This window comes from Epargyreus clarus, unplaced genomic scaffold, assembly GCF_041222505.1.
Source record: "Epargyreus clarus isolate Ecla_fem2 unplaced genomic scaffold, WU_Ecla_fem_2.2 ptg000003l, whole genome shotgun sequence".
In the NCBI taxonomy this organism is placed as follows: Eukaryota; Metazoa; Arthropoda; class Insecta; order Lepidoptera; family Hesperiidae; genus Epargyreus; species Epargyreus clarus.
Genome location: NW_027332211.1, coordinates 259,440 through 281,801, shown reverse-complemented (window position 1 = coordinate 281,801; position 22,362 = coordinate 259,440). Strand labels below are relative to the sequence as shown.

Here is a 22,362-nt window from a genome sequence, read left to right as displayed (position 1 = left end):
ATCCGTTCTAATGAGTGTGTCTTCCAGCGCCCTAATGAAGCGATACGTGCATGCAGTTATATTGCAGTAGAACACATATGTGATTACGATGTTAAGGATAAGAATCGATAATTCAATGAATATTCACTATTCTTTTTATAGATTAACATTTAGCGAGTAGTGCCCTCAAACTTGTGTAGATTGTAGGTACCGAAATCAGTATCCGACCGTGCCTGACATTTATTACATAGATACGAATGTAGTGTCGGAAAGTGAATGAGTGACCGATAGTGGCTAACTTTCACGCGTAGTTCCGTAGTGTGGACTACAAGGTAAGCCGTCAGTTAGTTTTATTAGAAGGCAGTTGTTACACTGGAACTGACCGGGACCGCTGGATGTTTTTTATGAACTACATAAAAACAGATTGACCATTTACCAGTACCTTCCTCCATCAACCCGCATTGGAACAGAGAAGTGAAGCATACATAGTGGAATGTTAAGTTTCAAATAATGACAGAGAATAAGTAATCAACTTCATACATTTTTATTTATTTGTCATTCAGAAAATAAAGCAAAAATTAAGCAAAGAGCTCTTTGACTTCGTTTCATAATATAATTTTATTGGCTTCTGTTGGTTTTTGAATATCACAAATTTCCCTTGAATTCTTATTCCTTAGTAATCCCACACTTGTACCTCATGTACCTAGTGATAAAAATTATGACCAGCTGAATTCACTCACACCATTAGTAATCTTAATTACGAACGACTCTTCTAGACATCCTTTACTTCATTAGAATATCTACTTTACAGTTTTGAAAATCAGTCCATCGACAACGCCGCTCCACCACTGACAATGGCAGTCTATTCTCTTAATAAAATGCTCAGGACTCGGTTCTAATGAGTGTCTCGTAATGAACCGACTACAGCGCCTCGTTACGAACGTGATTATATTTCATTACACGTGGCCGGATTAACACTCATCCCTGCCGTGTCTTTTTATTCATATTCTGAGCTGTATCGTGACTACGTACGACACAATTATGTGACAACATCTCGTGATTTTTTTATTACTTATTAAGTTATTTTTCATTGAATTATTCTCCTACTGCGACTTTTTTGGGATGCTACCAATTTATGTCTTAGGTACATCTGGGCACAGGTATTTAGGCCATAATTTAATGAAATACCGGTACGTACGGTAAAGTAGTGATAGAACAAACAGAAGTGATGGTCAAATGGATATTTGTGTCCTGCTTTTGGATACACAATTCGCAATGTGATAGGCTTTATGGTGAAGAAGAAGAGTAGGTCCTTTCATTGACATTTCCTATCAGTTATCCCGTACGCAGTCAGACAAATATATATTTTTTTCTTTTTTCAGACAGATTTATTTTGACGGAAAATAAATTAATTTATTTCTACAGATTTCCGAAATGAAAAATCATTGAAAATAAGACTGAAATGAAATTAATCATTTAAAATCGTGTAAAGAACAGCAGCTTGTTCTGGCAAAAGTGACATTACAACTAGTCTATAAATAAACAAACACAAGTTCAGACGTTTCCTCCGCGCACGCTAGGTCCACAAAGTCCGGACCCCTCTTCCACTCCATTTTGTCGCGTCGGGAGCAGCCTCAAATTAGTGCAGCCATATTTTAGACGTGGTCAAGTGGTAACCTGCACAAATGTACAACGTACAGAACTATGCAATTATCGCCCTTCCTACTCCGGCCACAAGGCTCTAACTTTAGCAAGTAACGTGCAAGGGAGTCTCCATAACAATAACAATACTCCGATTCGGTCGCGTGGCACTTATTTGCCGTAATATTTAACAACCTTTAATATTTTCATAAACCTAAATTATTCATTGTAATGTCTTAATTTTAATGTGAACATATTTCGATATAACGATTACATTTTAAAACGCATTGTTTTTTTCCTAGAACAGGGATAAGTAGAATAATATTTAAATACGTATCCAATCGCGCTGTATAAAAATAATTATAAGCTTTAAGGTAACTTATGTAATAACCACTAAATTTATGTAAGACCACTTATGTAATGACTTTTTAAATGAGCAAAAGCAGAGGACGTTTCAATGCATCGCGAGTTTTATCGAAGTTTATAGTTTACTTATTTCTCAATTCCCTTATACGAACATTTCGAAAGTACCACAAGTGCTCGGTCACTAAACTCGTTGCATATGCATAGGTATCTAATATTCCGCCCGAATTCTAGCAGCTTAATATCGAGAGTCCCTACCGCTATGTAGTTACACGTTCCCTTTGAGCCTGTCTCTGCCCCGGGCTGCTGGGTAATTAAATGACCAATTAGTGTCTGCGGTGCGTGAGGCTTCATTAGCACACCGAAATGCAATTTTGTTCCATTTCACTACATTGCTATATTTCTGTGTATTAGGAAAAATGTTGAGACATTATTGTTTGCTTATTTTATATCATACAATTTAGAGTTTATACATTGCTTATCATCACTTTTTAACTTCCACATAAGATAACTTGACAATAACACAACCTGTTAAGTACTTATACCAAGAAATGGACTACCAAATAAAGTTAAATAAGAAAGAACCTATAATAAACGTTTTCCTAATATATTTTAAAAACTTATTTAACACAATTTTATTTATAATTCAAAATACTGCGTTGTTACCTGTTCTTTAATAAAACGGCTTAAATTGAAAAACTCATTTTCCTCTAGAAAATAATAACGGCTCGCGGCTTAGGCATTATGGTGGGTATATTAAGATAAACTGTTTTAATAATGTCCAGGCCCCACACCTACAGTGATTAAGTTCACGCAATATAGGGGAAATAAAATAGAGGTATTAATTATGTTTCTGAGGTCAGGTATTAAGGTGAAAAAATCTAGAACATAAGGCTGTAGCGCCGGTCTTTATGCCTTTATTTTTTGTGCTACCTTAATGTTAGTTTAACTTCACTATATGTATTTTAAGGTATGAGGTCATGAGGGTAACTTAAAGTTTTGAAAGGTTTTGAAAGGTTTTCAAATATAGCTAAAGACTGCTTGTTTTGAAAACAGACCTTTCTTAAGTATATCAAGTTTAAAAAATGTAAAGCTGAATAATTAGTTGACGTAGTACAAATGTACATTTCCAAAAACCCTACAGGTGTAGCTACCGTTGTGCATACGAGAGTCACTTTAATATTGTTATAATTAAAAGTATAAATTTGGTCCCGCTCCGCCTCTACGTAGTGAGGTGTACTTAATATGCATTTGTTAATATACTACAAGAATTACCGTACTTGTTAGTGTATTTTATATTCCACTTAAAAATTATAATAAATGATTATTCTTAATGAGAGATAATAAGATATTTACAAGCAATAAGAAATGGAATAAAAAAAGTTTGTTGATTACGTTATGAAATACTGTTAAATTCACTTAGCGTTTTATTCAATTACGTATACTTATCATGAAACAAATGTATGTTATGCAAATATTACGTCCTAAATTTTGATAAAACTGCAACTATGCATAGTGTTGTTGATATTTAACATATCAGACCATGTTTATAATATTATTAGTGAAGTTGACTGTTATAAAAAGAAAAATAATTTATAACTTGTGTACAAATATTATTAAAATGCTACTTGCTACATTATAATAAGCTAACAATAAATAGTGCTTCACTAGTTGCAATTGCTAGACTGACCATTCAAGAAATCAAGACATCAAAGTAGAATAAACGAGCGTTAACGATAATAGACGACGCCGGAGTTGTCGAGCTAGCGATATACATCTTTCAGCAAGTATAAAGACAGCGCCGGACACGTCTCAAGATTCCCCGTAACAGACAACACTAACCGTAATATTATGGCGATAATAAGTCTACTGTGTCTACTTACAATATACTTGTATTTTAATTATTCTCTCATTAAACCTGTTGTTCATTAACAGTATTTTTATTTTAACCGGCATATTAATAACTGCAGAATTTTATGTACTTGTTATACAACACACGACATCCTTACTTCCTTTCAATATTATAAATCCGAAAGTAACTCTGTCTGTCTGTCTGTCTGTCTGGCTGGTTGTCTCTTCTTCACGCCTAAACCACTGAACCGATTTTAATGAAATTTTGTACAAAGATAGTCTGAGACCCGAGAAAGGACATAGGATAGTTTTTATCCCGGAAATCCCACGGGAACTAGGGATGGCGATCTAAGATCGATTAATCGGAGAATCGATCTTTTGGACCAAAAAAATCGATTATCTATGTTAATCGATATTAGTAAGAATTGAATCGTAAACTATGCATTTGATCAAGTGATGATCTTTAGAAAAGTTGTCCATGAGCCCACGAATGTTTCAGAGTTGGTACGACCAATTTTCGCCAGATGGCGCCACTTTAATTCCAATGAAGGTACGAATTTTCAGTTTTATTTATGTAAGTATGTCATATTATTTTGTTTTATACGCGGGCGAAGCCGCGGGCAAAACCTAGTAAAAAATAAGTTTGAAATTAATCGTAACTAGTAGGTACTCGTAAGTACGACTCGCAAATGTGTAAGTGTATCAGTAAGTCTTCTTTAAGTCTAATAAAAACGCAATGAAATATCACGTATTGGGTACATAAGGGCAGAAACGTTAAATAATGATGAATACGAATGAATTTACAGCGATAATTTCAAATACGTAATGTATAATATGAAAACATCTTCACGAAAACAACCTAATTCCAACGAGATGTTAACGCATAACGGAAAATTACATTTTCAGTGTGTAAGCGGCCTATAAGCTTATTACGAGGGATTGGTGTTCATGTTGATGTCGATGTTCGAGCGTGGGAAATTGCAAGTGATTGTGTTGTTCGGATAATCTGTTAATGTTTTGTTAAGACTCCACCGAGCATCGTGCAAATGGTAGAAAATGAGTGTTATGAATGTCGATGTCGCGTAGTTTTGAATCTAAGCCATGAATATCTAATTTTTAACCAAATTCAAAAAAGAAGGTTCTGTATTCGTCCGCTATATATGTATTATGTATGTAGCAAGTTACCAGTGTTGCCTATCTATGTATAAATTAAATTATCTGCGTTACACACTAGCCTGCCTTATGAAATAATTGTAGGAGATATGACACAATCCCCGTCCAAACAAATGAATATATAAAACCACTCACCTTGCCTTCCAATAAAATCTGCTGACTCGAATCCTGTCAGGGATGATGTCCACGACACACAGAAGAGGGCATGTCCTGGCCGCCCTGAGGAGTAACCTCTATGGAATTCACAAGCAACATCACAGCGATTTCACGTAAAAACAGCAAGAAGACTGAGAAAAACAGCGAGAGAGCACATACACAACACAACATTTTTCTATAGCCGAGCGCCAGACGATGACTGGGCGCAAGTAGCGAAATCAAATCACAAGTTTGGTTAAATTTTTACATCTACCCACCAACAAGTTGACAAAGATTGACCTGTTTTACTTAAGAAAATTAGAACACTAAGAACTACAAAATCTAATACAAATGGACACTTCAACGAAACCTTTAAGCTCAGTTTACTCGTAGATATCCCTTTATCCCTTAAAGTATTCGTAACATCCCAAACAAAATCTCCCACATCGGATAATGCGAAATGATAAATGCAGCCTCCGTTGTTAATATATCAGAGCTGGCGGACAGCGCATTTGAATTTAATCTGCCCAATCGGCTCTGGTGGCGAGCCAGCGCTATCGTATCTGTGGATTTACATTTTTAAATTATTACTTGGGACCCGATTTTTGACACAAACGAACAAAATGCCAGCGAAGAAGATCTTTAATCAGAACGTATCGTAAATCTTTCAGAGATACATATATTCTACGTTATCAACATAGATTTTGTTGAAATTATAGTTCATCTACTAAGTTTTCGAAGTTTTTGATATACTTATAATATATAAGCTAATTATTCCTGAAATACCATTTTATATAATAAAAGATTCAATTACAACGCCATTATTTATTTTCTCTGACAATTAATTCCATGACATCTTATTCTCTTAAAAACATAATATCCTTCTTTCTTTTTATATAGTTTCCCGCTACATTGCTGGTCACGAGCAATTAAATAGACTCCTATTTACATAAATTAACTAAAAAGTATTGTTATGAAAATATACCCTTACAATATATGTAATTACTCTTTGCTACAGACTCTTCTCTGTACATCTGTTAAGTAAATTTTGCTTCGACCCATCTGAAAACAAATCACAATTATCCAACGAAACAACTTTAACATTTCTTCACTTCTAGATAACTTAACTTCTAGATAAAATTAAAGCCATGCAGAGAATATTATTGCATGGGTATAGACCCATAGGGGTTTAATAACAAATTTCAATCATAAGTTTAATCAAGTATTTGAAGTAGAAAATGTTTGAAACTTCGGACTAAGAATATAAGTACTAAACATTTCTTACATATAGAATAGGGATCATTTTTAATTATTTTATATACGATTTTGAAATTTTGTTTATTTTTTGACTCTTAAACAACATAGAGCGAAACAACTAAGTGAAATCTCGTGAAATAAAGTTTTATTTAAAAATATTCGTACGAACAGTTCGTACCAACATTTTTGCTTGTGTCAGCGCAATAATCCTAACTTCGTTTTTCGAAGCCGATCGCGGTGAACGACCCCCATTTGCATGCCAACTAAATACGGTATGAACGGATATTTTGCATACACTTAAGTCTCCGTTGGTCTGAAAGACTATGGATAATAAATCTACTAGAATATTATGTAACGTCGGGTAAAATTTCCAATATATTTCAAGCGTTAAAGTGTCCGTTTAGGATAATTTAGATATATTTTTAAGTTGTAAGTAATTTGTTAGGATTTCAATGTCTTTGGAAGTGACATTCTAAAACTACAAAGATTTTCTTCCAGAACGGCAGAAGTAGGTGAGAGACGGATTAGAGAGAGGGAAGTTTATCTCTAAGAATTCACTAAAGGTTTTCAAAGTGAATATTACCAACGTGTACTTTGCCAATATGATGGCGTGTCGAACAAAATTTATTTTCGGTGCATATTCAGACGTGAATAATGGAACGATGATAATGCTGGAAGTCCGGGTTCAAATACAAGGTATCGTTGATACCTACTACAGAGAATTTATTTACCTTAAGTTTAAAAAAAAACATCCCATAATCATCACATCAGAGTACACTTATAACACACTAACAATACCTTTATTCAATAACAATATAATGCAATTGCAAAATTCCATGAACTGTACTATCGTTATCTTAAACTTTGCAAGCAGCTCGAGTTTAGCTTGAGAAGGCAGTTTGTATAAACTTGCGTCAAGTTCTGAAGCAGCAGTTCCAGGGCTGTGTTGATAGCTCGATGGTGCATCGCATACCATTATTATTCACCATCGTTAATGTACAATCTCTTGGGCATACACATATGAGTATAAGCCATATTTTTTTATGTAACAGACTGAAGAATGTGTCTTATCGACGATGGACATTAGCAGTCGACTCAAAATAGACTGGGGGTACAGGGGGTAATACAAATATCTCCATTTACATTATATTCAAGCTCGTTTTTTTTAAAGGCATTGGCTTAGGTTTCTTCGGGATGTTTTCTTTCCGTCTGATAGAAAGTGATATTGAATGGCCGAATTTTAGCCTATGGTTTATCCCTGATTTTAGTGCTGCTGCTACTGTTTTTAAAGTGCTCATCTGGAACGATATAGCTATTTTCGGGTAGCAGAATCTTCTAAATATGCAGCAAACACCAAAGTTCTAAGTCAAGCGACTTAGCGAGAGTTTCTTGGCTACGAATCTATGAATTATTATCAGATGAGACGCTCTCAGAATTTATCCAGCTAGCACCTCTGAAGTACAGCTGCTGTAGTTGTTATAGTACGGAGAATTTGAAGGCATTGCACTGAAGATGCAAATTCACTTGAGAAGCAGTTGTGCGAGATTACGTTACGGCTCATCCCTTTGCTCATGCAGCTCTTTGAATGGCAGATCTTGTTTCGGATGCAATCCATCTTGGCAAGTTTTGCATGCATGACTTGTTAAATTTGTATAATAAATATTGTAAAAGTAATGTCCTTATATTATTAAACTGGGTTTAAAAGGGGCACAAAAGTAACAGCAAATTAATATTACAGCCGCACTTTTATTTGTATTAAAATTAATTTCACTTCACTATAACGTGTAGGTAATTATATTACCAGGAATTCTGATTACGTTACTAGTTTTCATAACGTAATAATAATTGTTGTAATATATTTATTGTATGCATTTGATGTTTTTATTGAGTGTCATCAGGTAAAATAAAACGAAAATAACATGCAAAAAAATCAATTTAATTCCATCTTACCTCACATTTCTATTTCACTTGGAAACACTCTTTACTCAGTAATGAACACAGAAATACACTTTCACAATCTTATTCATTTATCTATTCAACAAAAGAACAAAATACTGTGCTGATAAAAAGCATTATCTCATAGGAAAGGTAAAATAAAATACAAAAAGCGTCGAAACGTGCTAAGGAAGCTCAGTAAAGTCACGTCGAGACATAAGACGCTTTAGAACTTGAGAAAATTGAAGGAATACAATTATAATAGTGCATGTAAAGTCGCAGCCTCTTGGTAATTTACAAAATATAATTTTTGTATATAATTATGTATTAATTTAGAATTAAGTCCGCCTTTTGTACCACACTGTTTTGAACATGGTCAATAAAGAGTAAATAAAAAAAATAAAAAATAAAAATTTGTATGTAGCCTCGTGTAAAGATGTAAAGTAACGCCGTTGGCAAACTCATATATAATTTAAATTTTATTTTATTAAATAAGTTCACTGAAAATCAAATATATACCAATAAATTTATTAATTTGTTGTTCTGACTACTGTGTACAGATATAAAAGTATTTTATATGAACACACACTGAACATTTGTTTGAGCATTTTAATTAGATTAATGTAGCGATCAGGACAAGCGATTACACAAAACGAGCTTCATACAAAAGCAAAATAAAAGCAAACGTAACACTATGCACTATCGCAGTGTGGTATGTGTCTCCACTCGTCTGACTCAGCACTAGAATAGAAGAGTGCAGTCAACTTATTGAATTGCTGATCGCTCCGCTCTCGACTTTGCACAGACGAAGGCACTGCGAGTACCGTAGTACTTAGCTCACTACGCACTTCGGGACTAGACGTCAGGTTCTTAAACATGATTGTTTCACGGTAAAGTTTTACGACGAAATTGGTGCTACCCATGTGGTGAAGCGGTCACCATACCGATTTAACGCTCTGAGGCTTCCGGGTTTGATCCCCGGCTAGACAAATATCTAAATTATGAACTCAGATATCAGTTCTGGGTGTTTACATATTCATCGTTATGTGTGTCCATAAACCCGTCAAATGCGATCGATCTGTCGGTCGATACTAGATACTACTAGATACAGTAACAGAAATCTTATCAGACTACGAGTATCATCGGCACCGTAAAATCACATCAAACTGAGCCCAATAGGTATATTTTCTTTAACTCCGTCCGACAGTACACAATACGGAGGTGGTGCTCTCTGCATCATTGATGGGCTCGTACGTGAATTTTGCAAACAAAGGAGACTTGCCGAGTGCGGTTCTGTCCTATGTATAACATAGGTCAACAATTTTTAATTTTTTTTTTGTGCATGAGTTTTACTTAATATATTCTGATTATATAAGCAAATATATATACAAAAATGAAATTACAAATCGATAATATTTGCTTTTATAGAAATTAGAGCAATTTGACATTTTTTTATTTTCGAGTCCAATAAAGTCGGTCTTGGCACACTAACGTTGTCAAAAGAGTGGCAAGGGGGCGGAGTGTAGTGTTTCTTGCATCGCTCCTTGTGTACGAAAGTAAGTGATTGCTTATTTCAGTGGAATAACGTAATTCATTTTTTTTTTCGTTGTATCAGTCTGTACAAAATGACTTCGAGATGTTGTAAACGAGACGCCGACATATTTTATTATATTTGCGGCGAATTTATGACTAAATGAGAGAAAAAGGACGATTTATGTACAAATTTAAAGATTTCCGAGGCATACCAACTTACTTCCATCTGTATACTGTATACCTATTAAAAATCAAGATAAAAAATGGGTCTCACATATTGTGTCAGGTAACACTTGCAGAAATATTCTGGACGGTGAGTTTATATTCATTTTTTTAATTTAATAGCTATTTTATAATAACTTTAATTAGGTTATAATATGGTACGTTTTATTGTAGGTTGGTACCGAGGTGAAAAAAGAGCAATGAAGTTTGCAGTGCCAAGATTTTGGAGGATACTCAGTAATCATCGCATAGATTGTTATTTTTGTATTGTGAATCCACGCAAAGATAATAAAATCAAAGAAAACATATTATCCGGATCTACCAACGACTGTTTAGTGTTGATTAATAAGTACTTGCATTCTATTTTAAAATTTCTGTTATAAGAATGTATCATTAATTGATGTTTGTGTATCTTTTAATAAATCAACTGTGTCCATTTTTCATGTGTTATTGAGCGTTTCCTATCTTTAAAATTATATAAAACAAATTGTGTGTGATATATTATCGATCTTTTTTATTCGTTTGAAGGACTTACTGCTGCCATTATGTGTAGAATATAACATCGTTCAAATGTCCGCACGGCTTTTATGGTTATGGTCTGCAAAAGGCAGAGTTCTTATGGGCGACGGGAAATCGACTGTCTCAGATTCTAGTGCACACTCTCACGGACAGCGGCGATGTTTTCGGCAGATCTTCCGTTTCGTTGATATAAGAATGTTAGTCAATCATTTAATGACCCAGTAGACTTTAATTTATCCACCAGATTGCGAATAGTCCTCTCGGTAGGACGATTATGGCGACCACGCGGTAGCGGACGATTGTAGCACGCGTTGCCCGAACAGAATAGCTTTTTGATACAATAATTTTATTATTTGTTCATGTTGTTGAATGCTATAAACGTCCATGGTAATTTGGCAAAACAAACTGAATAAATTAAAACTAATTTGACAGATGTTGCTTCAGTAAGATGACCGTTATCAACTTTCAAAGTTCGGAAGTCCTTGTTAGAAGACCCTATATTTTCATTGATTTGAATTTTCCAATTTGTACACATAAAAGTAAATTCAGAACTATTTTCTGTTCTTTTTCTTATTTCTAGGTATAAAAGGAATAAAAATAACGTATGTATAACCCATGCTCAAAAATTCTGTAGACCGGTGTAATCTATGAATGGAATGGAATGTATTTTTGATGTCAAGTTTCGAATAAGTTCAATAGGCCAACTAGAAGTAATACTAAAGAAGAAGAAGTAATACTAAGAGATACTAACAGAGTTATTGTTATGATTAAGTTCTTAACACTCGTAGTATTGTATAATAGTCGTCGTCAACCCATTACTGTCCAACTGCTGGACACGGGTCTCATCTCAGTGTGAGAGGAGTTTACGACATAGTCCGCTGGCGAAGTACTATTTGGTAGACCTTACACACCTTCGGGTTTTTTTTTAATGAACTCCCAGGTCTGTAGATCCCTCGCGGGATACGCACATTTGTAAAATCAGAAGTTCGTACTTGGAGGTTGAACCCATCAATTAAAAGGCGAACTTTCATCCCCAGGCTCTCACAGGTTTAGTAGTAGATGAAAATATGAGAAAACAAGGTAGTAGAACTTGTCGTAATTCACCTATAGCAATACCACCACTCCTATCCGCCTGTCTAACAATAGTATAAGAAAAACTCTAAGTCGTTTAAGGGTTTGATCATTCAGAATGAACGTGACGCTTACGGTCTAACTAAGTTCTTAACCTTAATAATATTTAGCTATTAAATTCAGATAAGAGTTCGGTCTCACCTATATATATGTCATTTAAGTTATACTATGCACATATTTCACTATTTTATGCCCTGTGAGCAACATTTATATTATATTCCCCAGCAAGTGTCTCGTCGAGTTATCTGCTTGCGGCGACGGATGACTGGTGCAGGACGGAGATGGGGCGCAACGCAACTGACGCTGACTAATGATACCCGCATGTTACGTCACGCGCTATTACAAACACACAACGTCATGCAGTGATGCAGTTACACGCAGTTTTATCTACTTTCATCGCTTGCTTCAACGGCTTCATAATTGAAAACGTTAAGTGTGGGTAAATCATTTGTTATTAAGTTTTATACAGGAGACTATTATTTCGTGTTCTTGCCAAAATTATGAAAAGATAGGTTACTTTTCAAGTACTTTAGAATATCGTTTGCTTTCGATGAATTCGATAATATTTCAAATGAATTATACATCGAAATCCATTTTAATGCACATCTGTTATGCGTGGATTTAAATTCACAATGGTTGCATGAATGGTCATAAGTCCTGCTTGAACACGATTATGATTTCATTGTTCTGAGGACTAAGTTGAAATGAATCGTGTATGCGTATACCTATTTGCCATTTAAACTACAACTTTACGCTTTTCTATTATTCTTATATTATCTGCAAGTAAAATTGTATAATTATACTCTCATTCACCTTCTAACTGACATGGAATGTCTCGTCTATTCTATTAAAAAAGCAGTTCATCAGTAAATAGGAATCGAAAAGTAGGTGATGGTTTAACTTTATACTTTTGTCAATGACGAAATGTTTTGACGAAAGTCGCTGACCAACTATTTACCTTTTAAAGGTGGTAGAACCCTTTGGGGTCGACTCCGGCGGCACCACCGCCACACCTATTTCTGCCTCATAACATCAGTGTTAAGCGCTGCTGTGTTTTGGTTTGAAGGGTGTGGTGAGGGAGACATTATTTTCCAAGGCGTTCCAGGTTTGTCTTCAGGGGTAGCGTCGTATCTGTGGTCGACCTCAGGCAGGAATATCTAATCCTATTTGAGGTTGATAACAGATGTCCATGGGCGGCAGTAGCCACATACCATCAGGTGGACTGCATGCTCATGTGCTACTCCTATGTTATAAAAAATACCTCTTTGCTATGTTATCGTGTGTGTAAAGAAACATACGTCTATACCAAGTTTTTTCCACTTTTGCTTCTAAAACCAAAACTTTTTCGTAGCGGCCCCTCATCCCCGTCGTAATCAATTCGTAAGCAGACTGTCCCAACTTGGAAGTAGTTGGCAACATTGAATATCGTAAACAATTTGCCGCACGACAGTGCTCGCATGTGTGGAGCGGAAAGCAATTAGAACGAGCGAAACGTGTAATGACTGGGTGTACCTCATTTGTCGGCGCCGAATCGGCTTAATACTGACCGAAACACTGACCTGTAATAAGTACGGTTGAGCCTGTTATGCTATTTTGTCGAATAATTTTATCTTGTTATAAGAACAAGTATTTTTACAAGCTCTTGTTTAACTTGCCTTGTTAATTGGTAATAAATAATCGTTGTACGTAAGAGTCAAATCTTAGAATTGAATTTTGGAGTGGAGTTATTGACTTGATTGAATAGAAAGTTTGGATACAATTTTGGTTCGGAAACAATGCATACTGACATTATTCTAAATAAGGCGGACGCCAGAAGACGGTGGGATTGAGTATTACATAATTCGAAATCCAAAATATCGTTATTAAAAACTTATAAATAAACCAGGGAACCTCTCTAAGTACCAATGTCATTGTATTTCGTAATGAAACTTCATTGATACTTGTTGAAATTGAAATGTAAAGTATATCGTGTCTTATATGCTAGGTACATGAAATATCTTAAGTTACTTTACCATTGTAAAGTCCGAACCGATATCGATAAATGAGGTCAGACCCTAACACCATCACTGCAACTGCACTAGAACGTATCAAAACCCGCAAGCCTTTATAGTCCTTGGAGCTGGAGTAATAAAGGATAATTTCGTGTTCCCTCCCTTGGATGTTACTGCCTGCTATAAAGTGCTTCGTACGGGAGATACAGTAACGTGGAGCACTCGCGGCCAAATTGCGCTGGTTTCGTGCTCGAGGAGTGTGGCAAGAGCGTCGGCTGATGACATTCCCGCGTGACGAACATGTTTGTAATAAATTTGAAATGAGAAAAAATACAACGGGGTTCTTGATGTATTACATTTTGTTCGCATTCTGCCATGTTCGTGACAGGGGAGGGTTGTGACGATTTCACATCAACAGAATTTTCGACTACATCAATGAACAAGTCTTGTTCGTCTTTTCTATATTCATAGAAAGTAAGTCTTGCTACATTTGAATAAATTTTTTGCCCCTTAATCCACTGATGTTTTCCTTCAGTTTAGGCGGAATTATTAAGAACTTATTAATATCTTAAAACATTATAAATGAAAAACAACTAGAGCCTTTACAAAAAAGTCAATGTATTTAATACAAATCATCCATCCATCGACCGTTGCCAGATATAAGTTACCCCTACATTTTTTCCTGTCATCTTCTGCTTAATTATAATCCTTAAGTTAAAAATGTACAGTGGGTCCAATTGTAAATTATCTTCAAAATTTGACTGATTTTACTTAGGTATACTTAGGTGTGTGAATCGGGTATAAAATAAAATTTACCCCTTAATTAACTTAATAGTTCTCCCAGAATAAGTACCATTGAATATTGTGTTAAGCTATTCTATCCTATTAGTTCTTCTATTAACGAAGCTCGCATTTCAGAGAGATGGATGTATAATCGTTACTAATCCTAATTAAGCTGGTAATGACCGGTGAAGGCTGACAGGCGTTAAGTATCTCATTAGTAATCCTATAGATTATCTCAAACAGCCTCCGAAATACGACGCTAATAGGACATCTTGATAATTTGATGTTATTATTAAATATAAACTTAAGATTTTCATAAATTCTGAAAACTTAATTAATAGCTACTTAATCTTAAATACTTAATCTAGTATTCATATATTTTTAATAAATATTTATTTTTAAGCTATGATACCCAAGACGCGATCGACTTTTCTTTATAGCAATGTTTTAGAATAAACATAAGTACTTGGCTGAAAGATTGGAAACGTGTACCCAAATCACGCACCCAAAGGAGCATTAAAAGCAAATGTATTGGATGACAAAGATCAGATCAGTGGAGCGGCGCGAAATTTCGGGCAGGATGTCGAACACAGCACTATTTCGTCGGAAAACAATTAGATGCACTGGAACGTGTAATAGCGTAGTCTTGCTCTGAAGATTTGTTTAACGAAACACATGTTGTATTGACCACGAGTAACTAGGATCAAAGTGATTAGTTCTTATTAAAGAATATGAAGCAACAAAGATTTCCTGTTCAATGAGTCTTTTTAAAGCAGACTTACTGAAAATGAGGAAAGAAGAGTGTTAATGTCAAAAGTATTATTGCTGCTGTGTTCTGGTGTGAAGGGTGTGGTAAGGAAGACATACTTTTCTGAGGCGTTCCAGCTTAGTCCTCAGGGGTGACGGCGCATCTGTGGCCGACTTCAGGTAAGAATATCTAATCCTATCTGTGTTTACATATGTCCATGGGCGGCAGTGGCAACTTACCTTAAGGTCGACTGCATGCTCGTGTGCTACTTCTATATTATAAAAAAAGAAAAAAAAACGACTACTACGTACTAATAATAACGTCACCTCTTTTTTGTCTTTTAACAGAAATGTTATACAGTATTGGTATCTATATGGTAATTTAAAGTTGTAATAAGAAAGATTACCTACAGCTGAAAATTTTCACATTTCACTATTTCTATAACCATAACTAAACTGAAGTTTGTAAACGCTGATTCATATAATTCATAGTCCACATAATAAACGGCGAATCCGTAACAGTAATTCAATACAATTTAAATTCAAAAGTGGAACAATATCGTCTTCATTCAGTAAGGCTCAATTTAGCGGCGAAAACGAAGCTAATGACTATTCAAAAAGTTATCATAACGTGCAGCGCGCGGAGATTAAAAGGCGTAATTGTTTCAAGTGGCGACACCGAGTTGATTTACTGCGGCCAATCTGCATAATGCCGTCCGCGGAAACGAAGGGAAGTTTTATGCCAGCTCCGTGACTGACTGTAGGCAACATAGTGACGTCATGTTTCGATATTACGACTGTTTTGACTGATAAATGGCGATACGCCAGGAAATATAAAAGTCATACTAAGTGCAAGACGATTTTGTTTATTGCATCCGTGCTATGATACTTTACTTTACTTTGTATTATTTGCCCAAATTATTACAGTGTCTTTCATTATTTCATTACATTATTTGGTAAATTTCTTCGCATTTACACAATAGGCACATTAAGTATGCCGACAATAAGATTATTTTTATTATAATTTCAAAATACGTAATACTTCCATCTACTCATTACTCATCTGACTTCTGCACTGAATAAAAATGTAGGTACTATATTATTTAACGTCAATATCTACTATCTGTGTATCTCGTAACATCATCTTGCAAACTATTATCCAACAAACTTTATTAGAAGCTTTTGTTATTATTTTAAGGGACAACAGCTACTTGATTTATAGCCAATCTACATAGTACCACCTGCTAGCCACGAGGTTTAGTCAGCCAACTTTGTAATTAGTTTAAATTATGTTAATGTTAATGTAAACAGTATTTATCTGTTCAATTATTTTTATTATACTTTAAGTACAAAAGTACTTCTTATGTACGAACTTTTCATACCTACTACAAGAAGTCAATTTTGTTTATAACTTCTCCTAATGTCTTTTCAAAGTGTTGCGACCATTTAATAAAACACATGCCATTTTATTATAGAAAGTGAATTGAGTACTTAGAACATTGTAATCTTTAAACAATTGTACGTCCTACCCAGTTTTAAATTTCATGAATTTCAGTTTAGACGTTGGTCATCGCTTACAACCATTCGCGGTGAAACAAGACCATCATTATCATCATTAACAAAGTAACTTCATGTATTACGATCGATTCAAACATTATACAGGCGATAATTTTGAAACACTGACTTAATTTCAGCGTAACGGTCGTCGTTATTATTAACGACAGCGGCCGTTATTGTGATTTACGTCACGTTCCGCCGTTACGTAGAGCTGTTCGGCTTTAAATTATTATGTCAACGATTTACATAAGATTACAACGCAGGCCGTGTATACGAAAAACTTTTGAAATTGATAAAATAATAGTTTAAAACTGAATAATTAATTCTCGCTGTAACCACGATACACGCAACTGAGTCGATATATTGGCATAAAATACCTAATCGTATATGAGCACCCGGAAAATGAAATAAATTCTTATGATCAAAAAAATCATTGCGTTTGTTTAGTGCAAATTCCACTGCAAAGGAATCACCGCCACACATAATTCTGTTAATAACAGCAGTGTTAGAAATAAAAACTGTCAGATATATTAATTATATTTTAGAAAACTCCAAACAACTCTTTCATAAAAAAGTATGAAAAAATGTTCAAAAAATATATTTCTGCAATTTACGGTGCAAAATCTGATCATCTATCACATTTATCCGGATCCATATGAGAATGGTTTGTTTACTATTTGTGTAAATATTAACGTCATTTTGTTTATCCGTATCGGTTAATTTATTGATATTTGTTCACATATTTCACATTTATGACTATTTGCTGGCGATTGGCGCATTTATATTTCCACGAGCTATCAAGGAGTCTCCATATGTAATTTTACATATCGTGTGGTCCAACTTAATATTTACATAAGATAATGTGTATGGTATAGGTACATAATTAAAATATGTTTATAACTCTACACTGAACTTTTCTATTTCTTTTGATTCAATTTATATTTTATCGTGTTGGAAATTATTTTCTGTACGTGGACTATTCTTCTTGAACTCTTTAATTTATCAACTTCCGTGAAGGTGATTCTCAATATTTTTATAATAACGGTAAAACAATTAAATAGTGACTAAAATATGTAACATTTTATAAGTATATAATAATATATCAGGTTACTTAGTTCCTAGCTATTATCATTAAAACTGGTAAAATAGTATTAACAAGACTAAACGGCCAACTTTAGTTTAACTTATGATTTTAACTGGACTTCTTCATTCCCAACTTCAATAAAACTTTAAAATATCATTCCGTCAGGTTCCTTACCCGCACTATCTCGAACACCAACTTACCTGTAACAGTTAAGAAAAGTTAAAATTACATTTGCCAAATTAAACAATTAAGTGGAAATTTGCGGTACATTTTTTTTTTACAATTACAAAAGACGAACCTAACATTTACTTACATTTACAAATTTGAGTAGTTTCATTTAACCGCTAACAAACATTCCGATGTATCGATCACGATTCCAGACATAGAGCCCTGTGACAGACGGACAGACAGCGAAGTCTTAGTAATATTGTTACGTTTTTACCCTTTGGGTACGGAACCCCAAAAATGACGTTTTTTACACTTACATTTAATACACAACTATCCTTCTAATGATGTGGCTCGCGATCAAATTCTCTAGCTCCAGTCACAAAACTAAAATGTCATCATCATCAACCCATTACTGCTGGGCACGGGTCTCTTCTCACAATGGAAAGGATTCCATTTCATTGTGAGTCCACTGCGCTGGCCAAGTGCGGCCAAGTATTGGTAGACTTCACATACTTGAGATTTTTTTTTTGTTAATCTCTCGGGTATGCAGGTTTCCTCACGATGTTTTCCCTCACCGTTTTAGCAAGTGATAATTACTTTCTAATACGCACTTAATTTCGAAAAATCAGAGGTGCCTGGGATTTGAACCTCGGACCCCTCGATCGAGAGGCCGAGTTTTTTAACCACTAGGCTATCAGTGCCTTTGCCTGACTAAAAATGTACTCGTAACAAAAATTCGTGATAATGAAACAGAAACGTTAAATACGGTTGGAATTCTAGTTATCCCCCGAACACTTGAGCGCAGAATTTGTTACCGACGAAATTATTTATGGAAGACGGGCATTTCCAATAATTGTTGTCAACTAAGCATCGAGAGTATTTCGGGGAAATTCAGTCAGGATACTCTTGTCACTTTGCCACCGTTTACAGTAGATAACACCCAAGTACTTAATACCGTTACCAATAACTAAATTCAACTTTGTCCTGCTTCTACTGTCTACATTCACTACTCCTCGCTGGTGAAATATGTAATACTATCTGACATATAAAGCTTCCGTGAAGGCTTCAGATGCATAAAATTTTCAAACAAAGCCATATATAAGAAAATAATAATTATTTGTTTTCTTACGTTCTTAAATTTGTATTATGCCTTAGTAATAACACAAAAGTTAGTTTCACTTTCCCACTATTTAAAGTCCTACATGCAGTCGGCCACAAACGCATCGCTGCAACGACTAAGGACCTTGTGCAAATGTCTTAATAACATTAATTTGTTTCTATCGACCACAGCAAGAAAACACAAACAAACCTAAATTGAAAAACAGTTGTAAGAAATACCCTGTCTAAAAACTTTTTCCATCACGTTCAAAGACTGACCTTAATTACTTTGGAAATACGAAGATAACACTGCAATGTCTTTCAATTTAATTACTCAATTCAAACTTTTAATCGTTGTGTGCCCAAAGGCGTTGATATAAAAGGGTTAGGAAGAGGCAGAGAAGCACAGGAGGGGTTGGAGGCTCGCAGAGGCCAGTGGCTTTCCTTTGTCAAGGTCTAAATCTAATTCGTCGTGGAGTCTGTTTTACGAAGCGGCAATGTCTGCACGATATTGTTTGAATGCATGAGGTAAGCGATAAGTGAACAATATTTTTATTCCTTAAAATATTTTTAAATTTTCAAATTTCCCTAGATAAATTGTAGTTGCGTCCAGTGGACATAAAATAAAAGCGTGTTAATGAACTGTATCTTTTAACTTTACTAATGGGAAACTGATGGGAAACTGATAGGACTGAAACCAATTTAATTTCCAAAACTTTCCGCTAGTATTGACAGCTGATAACTCATATTACTAGTTAATTTGACTGTTACATTTTTAAAGTCCCCCTTAATATGATAAAATATATAAACATAATCTATAATATCTAAATATCTATACTTATAATAAATCTGTAGAGAGGTCAATTCTGTACATGATATATATTTACAAAATAACTATCAGGGGCTGATTAGGGATCGATACTGATGCCAAAAATGCAATCAGTATAATTTTTCTCTGTCTGTCTGTCTGTCTGTCTGTTTGTATAACCTTTATAGAAACAAAAACTACTCGACGGATTTTAACGAAACTTGATACAATTATTTTACATACTTCTGAGCTGGTTATAGTATACTTTTCATCACGCTACAATCAATAGGAGCAGAGCACTGAAGGGAAATGTTGGGAAAACGGGAAAAGTAACTCCATTTTTTAAGCTTCCGTCGCGTGTGCAACCTTAATGGTTAAAGCTACATAGAAATGATGTATCACGGAAATGTTCTCCTTAAAATTATATAAATAATATCCCACGACAGTATATGTCTATCTTTTATGATTGACTCACAATAACACGTGTAACTCCCGATAGCTTAGCAGTTCGAAGCTTTCTGATTATATTTGTCTACTCCTACGTTTATAACACTCTCAGTCATCCCTAATTAAAAAAGTTAACATAAAAAAGAATCATAGAAATCATACCCGTAAGTGATAAGGGTTGTTCACCCTTAAATTTTTTTTATTTATATGGCAACACAACGTTTGCCGGGTCAGCTAGTATAAAAATAAAAAGCGGGATCATCTCTTCAGTATCGCCGCTTGTTCTCCATGAGACAAGTCCCAATCCTAGGGACTGTAATCAGATCAGTCGTGCCAAGATTGGGGGCCGCGTTTATAATTTTAATTAGCCGACAAACTTGGCAGTTATTGAGTTATTCACAAATTGCTAACGGTTCCCCTTGTTGCTCTAGTTCTGTGCCGGTATTATAGTTCCAATTGCGTTAGTCGCGCGCTCGTTTGCATAAATCTGCAATTGTTTTCTCTGTAGCTGTTTTATGGCATGAATTTTCGGCGGTAAATCAATTTAAGTTTTGTGTGTATGTACTAAGCTTCTATACAATAGTGCTAATCGTTTCTGGATTCCTGTTTGAAAGGGGTGGTGAGACGAATGAACTCACGCCAGGTGGGTCGACTTAATCAGGGGTAGTAACGCATCTGTGGTTGATCTCAGGACGACGGAAATTGGTTTACTGTATGAGATTGATAACACAAGTTCAGTGTCCATAGGCGGCAGGGATTACATGCTATCAGGTGGACTGCCTGAACATTTCCTTTTCGTGAAAACATATTATCGACACTAAATATGTGTTATTTATTATTCTATACGTCTACACTATCTTGAAAGTGTGTGGGTGGATAACTTCATTTCGTACATAGTTATCCCTTGTCAACACCCCAAATGCAGATTAATCCTGATTGAGTTAGAGTCGAGTTTAATTTAACCCGAGATAATATTGTTTTCGTTGACAATGTTTAGACAACTCTACAGTTAATTGGTTTAGAGATTGGACGTCGCGTAACTACTTTCGACTCGGGACTCAAGTTCCTCTATAGTTTAGGAGAAAATTAGAACAGTAAACAAACTTCCTTCAAATTGTTATCTCGTGGTTACTGGTAAATTTTACTAATAACATTGTGTACAACTTTACGTCTTCGTAAGGATCATACGCCTGTAGTAGTTTATAAACTATTAACCTAATTAGATTTTTATAGTATTACCTAAAATATAGCGGGTTTCGCCTAACAGTTTAGTAACTGGCGATTATCCGTGTTACAAATAGATCACTACTTTCAGTTTACGTTCATTTATGGATTGCTGAGCAATTTTCAAATCCATTAGCCTGTAAATTGAGTTTATAGAACTATAATTGAATTCCATTTTTTACGTTACAGTAATTTTGTTAAAAGTAAAAGTTTTGTTAATTTTGTAGTTTCATTACTTTTGCACATATTCGTTCGATTTCCTTTGTTATGTCAATGTTACAGTCATGAGCCCATTATTATCCATCTGGGGGGAGGATATTCTCTCAGAGAGTCAGGGTTTAGACTATAGTTTACTACTACTGAATTAGTAGACTACCATCTTCCATTTACTATATATGAATTATACTAATAGTGTATAACCAATTTGGCATTGTATTTCTGGCTTTTAATATTACACCGATTTTCGTGAAAAGCAAAATGTTATGCACTTAACAGTAGCATACCGTTCGCGCGTTCACAATTTATTGCCACAATACACTACATTACACCAAGTGTTGGTAACTTGGCTTAGAGAATTCCAGCGCCGCTAGTAATCGCCTGCAGAATTCCCGGCGACCGTTAGTTTTTATTGCTCAGCTTAAAGAGGATCGCTTGACACCGCTCTTCGTAAATCCAAAGAATTTTATTATTTTTGGAAACACATATGCCACAAATCT

At 34.9% G+C, this 22,362-nt stretch overlaps 1 protein-coding gene and 1 long non-coding RNA gene across 2 annotated transcripts in view; one reads left to right on the top strand and one right to left on the bottom strand.

Moving 5' to 3' along the window:
* The window catches only part of LOC140749310 (cell adhesion molecule Dscam2), a 206,061-nt gene that overhangs the window by 138,067 nt on the left and 45,632 nt on the right, over positions 1-22,362 (bottom strand). The gene's annotated exons all lie outside the window — the stretch shown is intronic.
* LOC140749295 (uncharacterized) lies at positions 9,674-10,525 on the top strand. The gene is made up of 2 exons (XR_012103040.1): positions 9,674-10,180; positions 10,264-10,525. It is a non-coding gene; the product is annotated as an uncharacterized LOC140749295 (long non-coding RNA).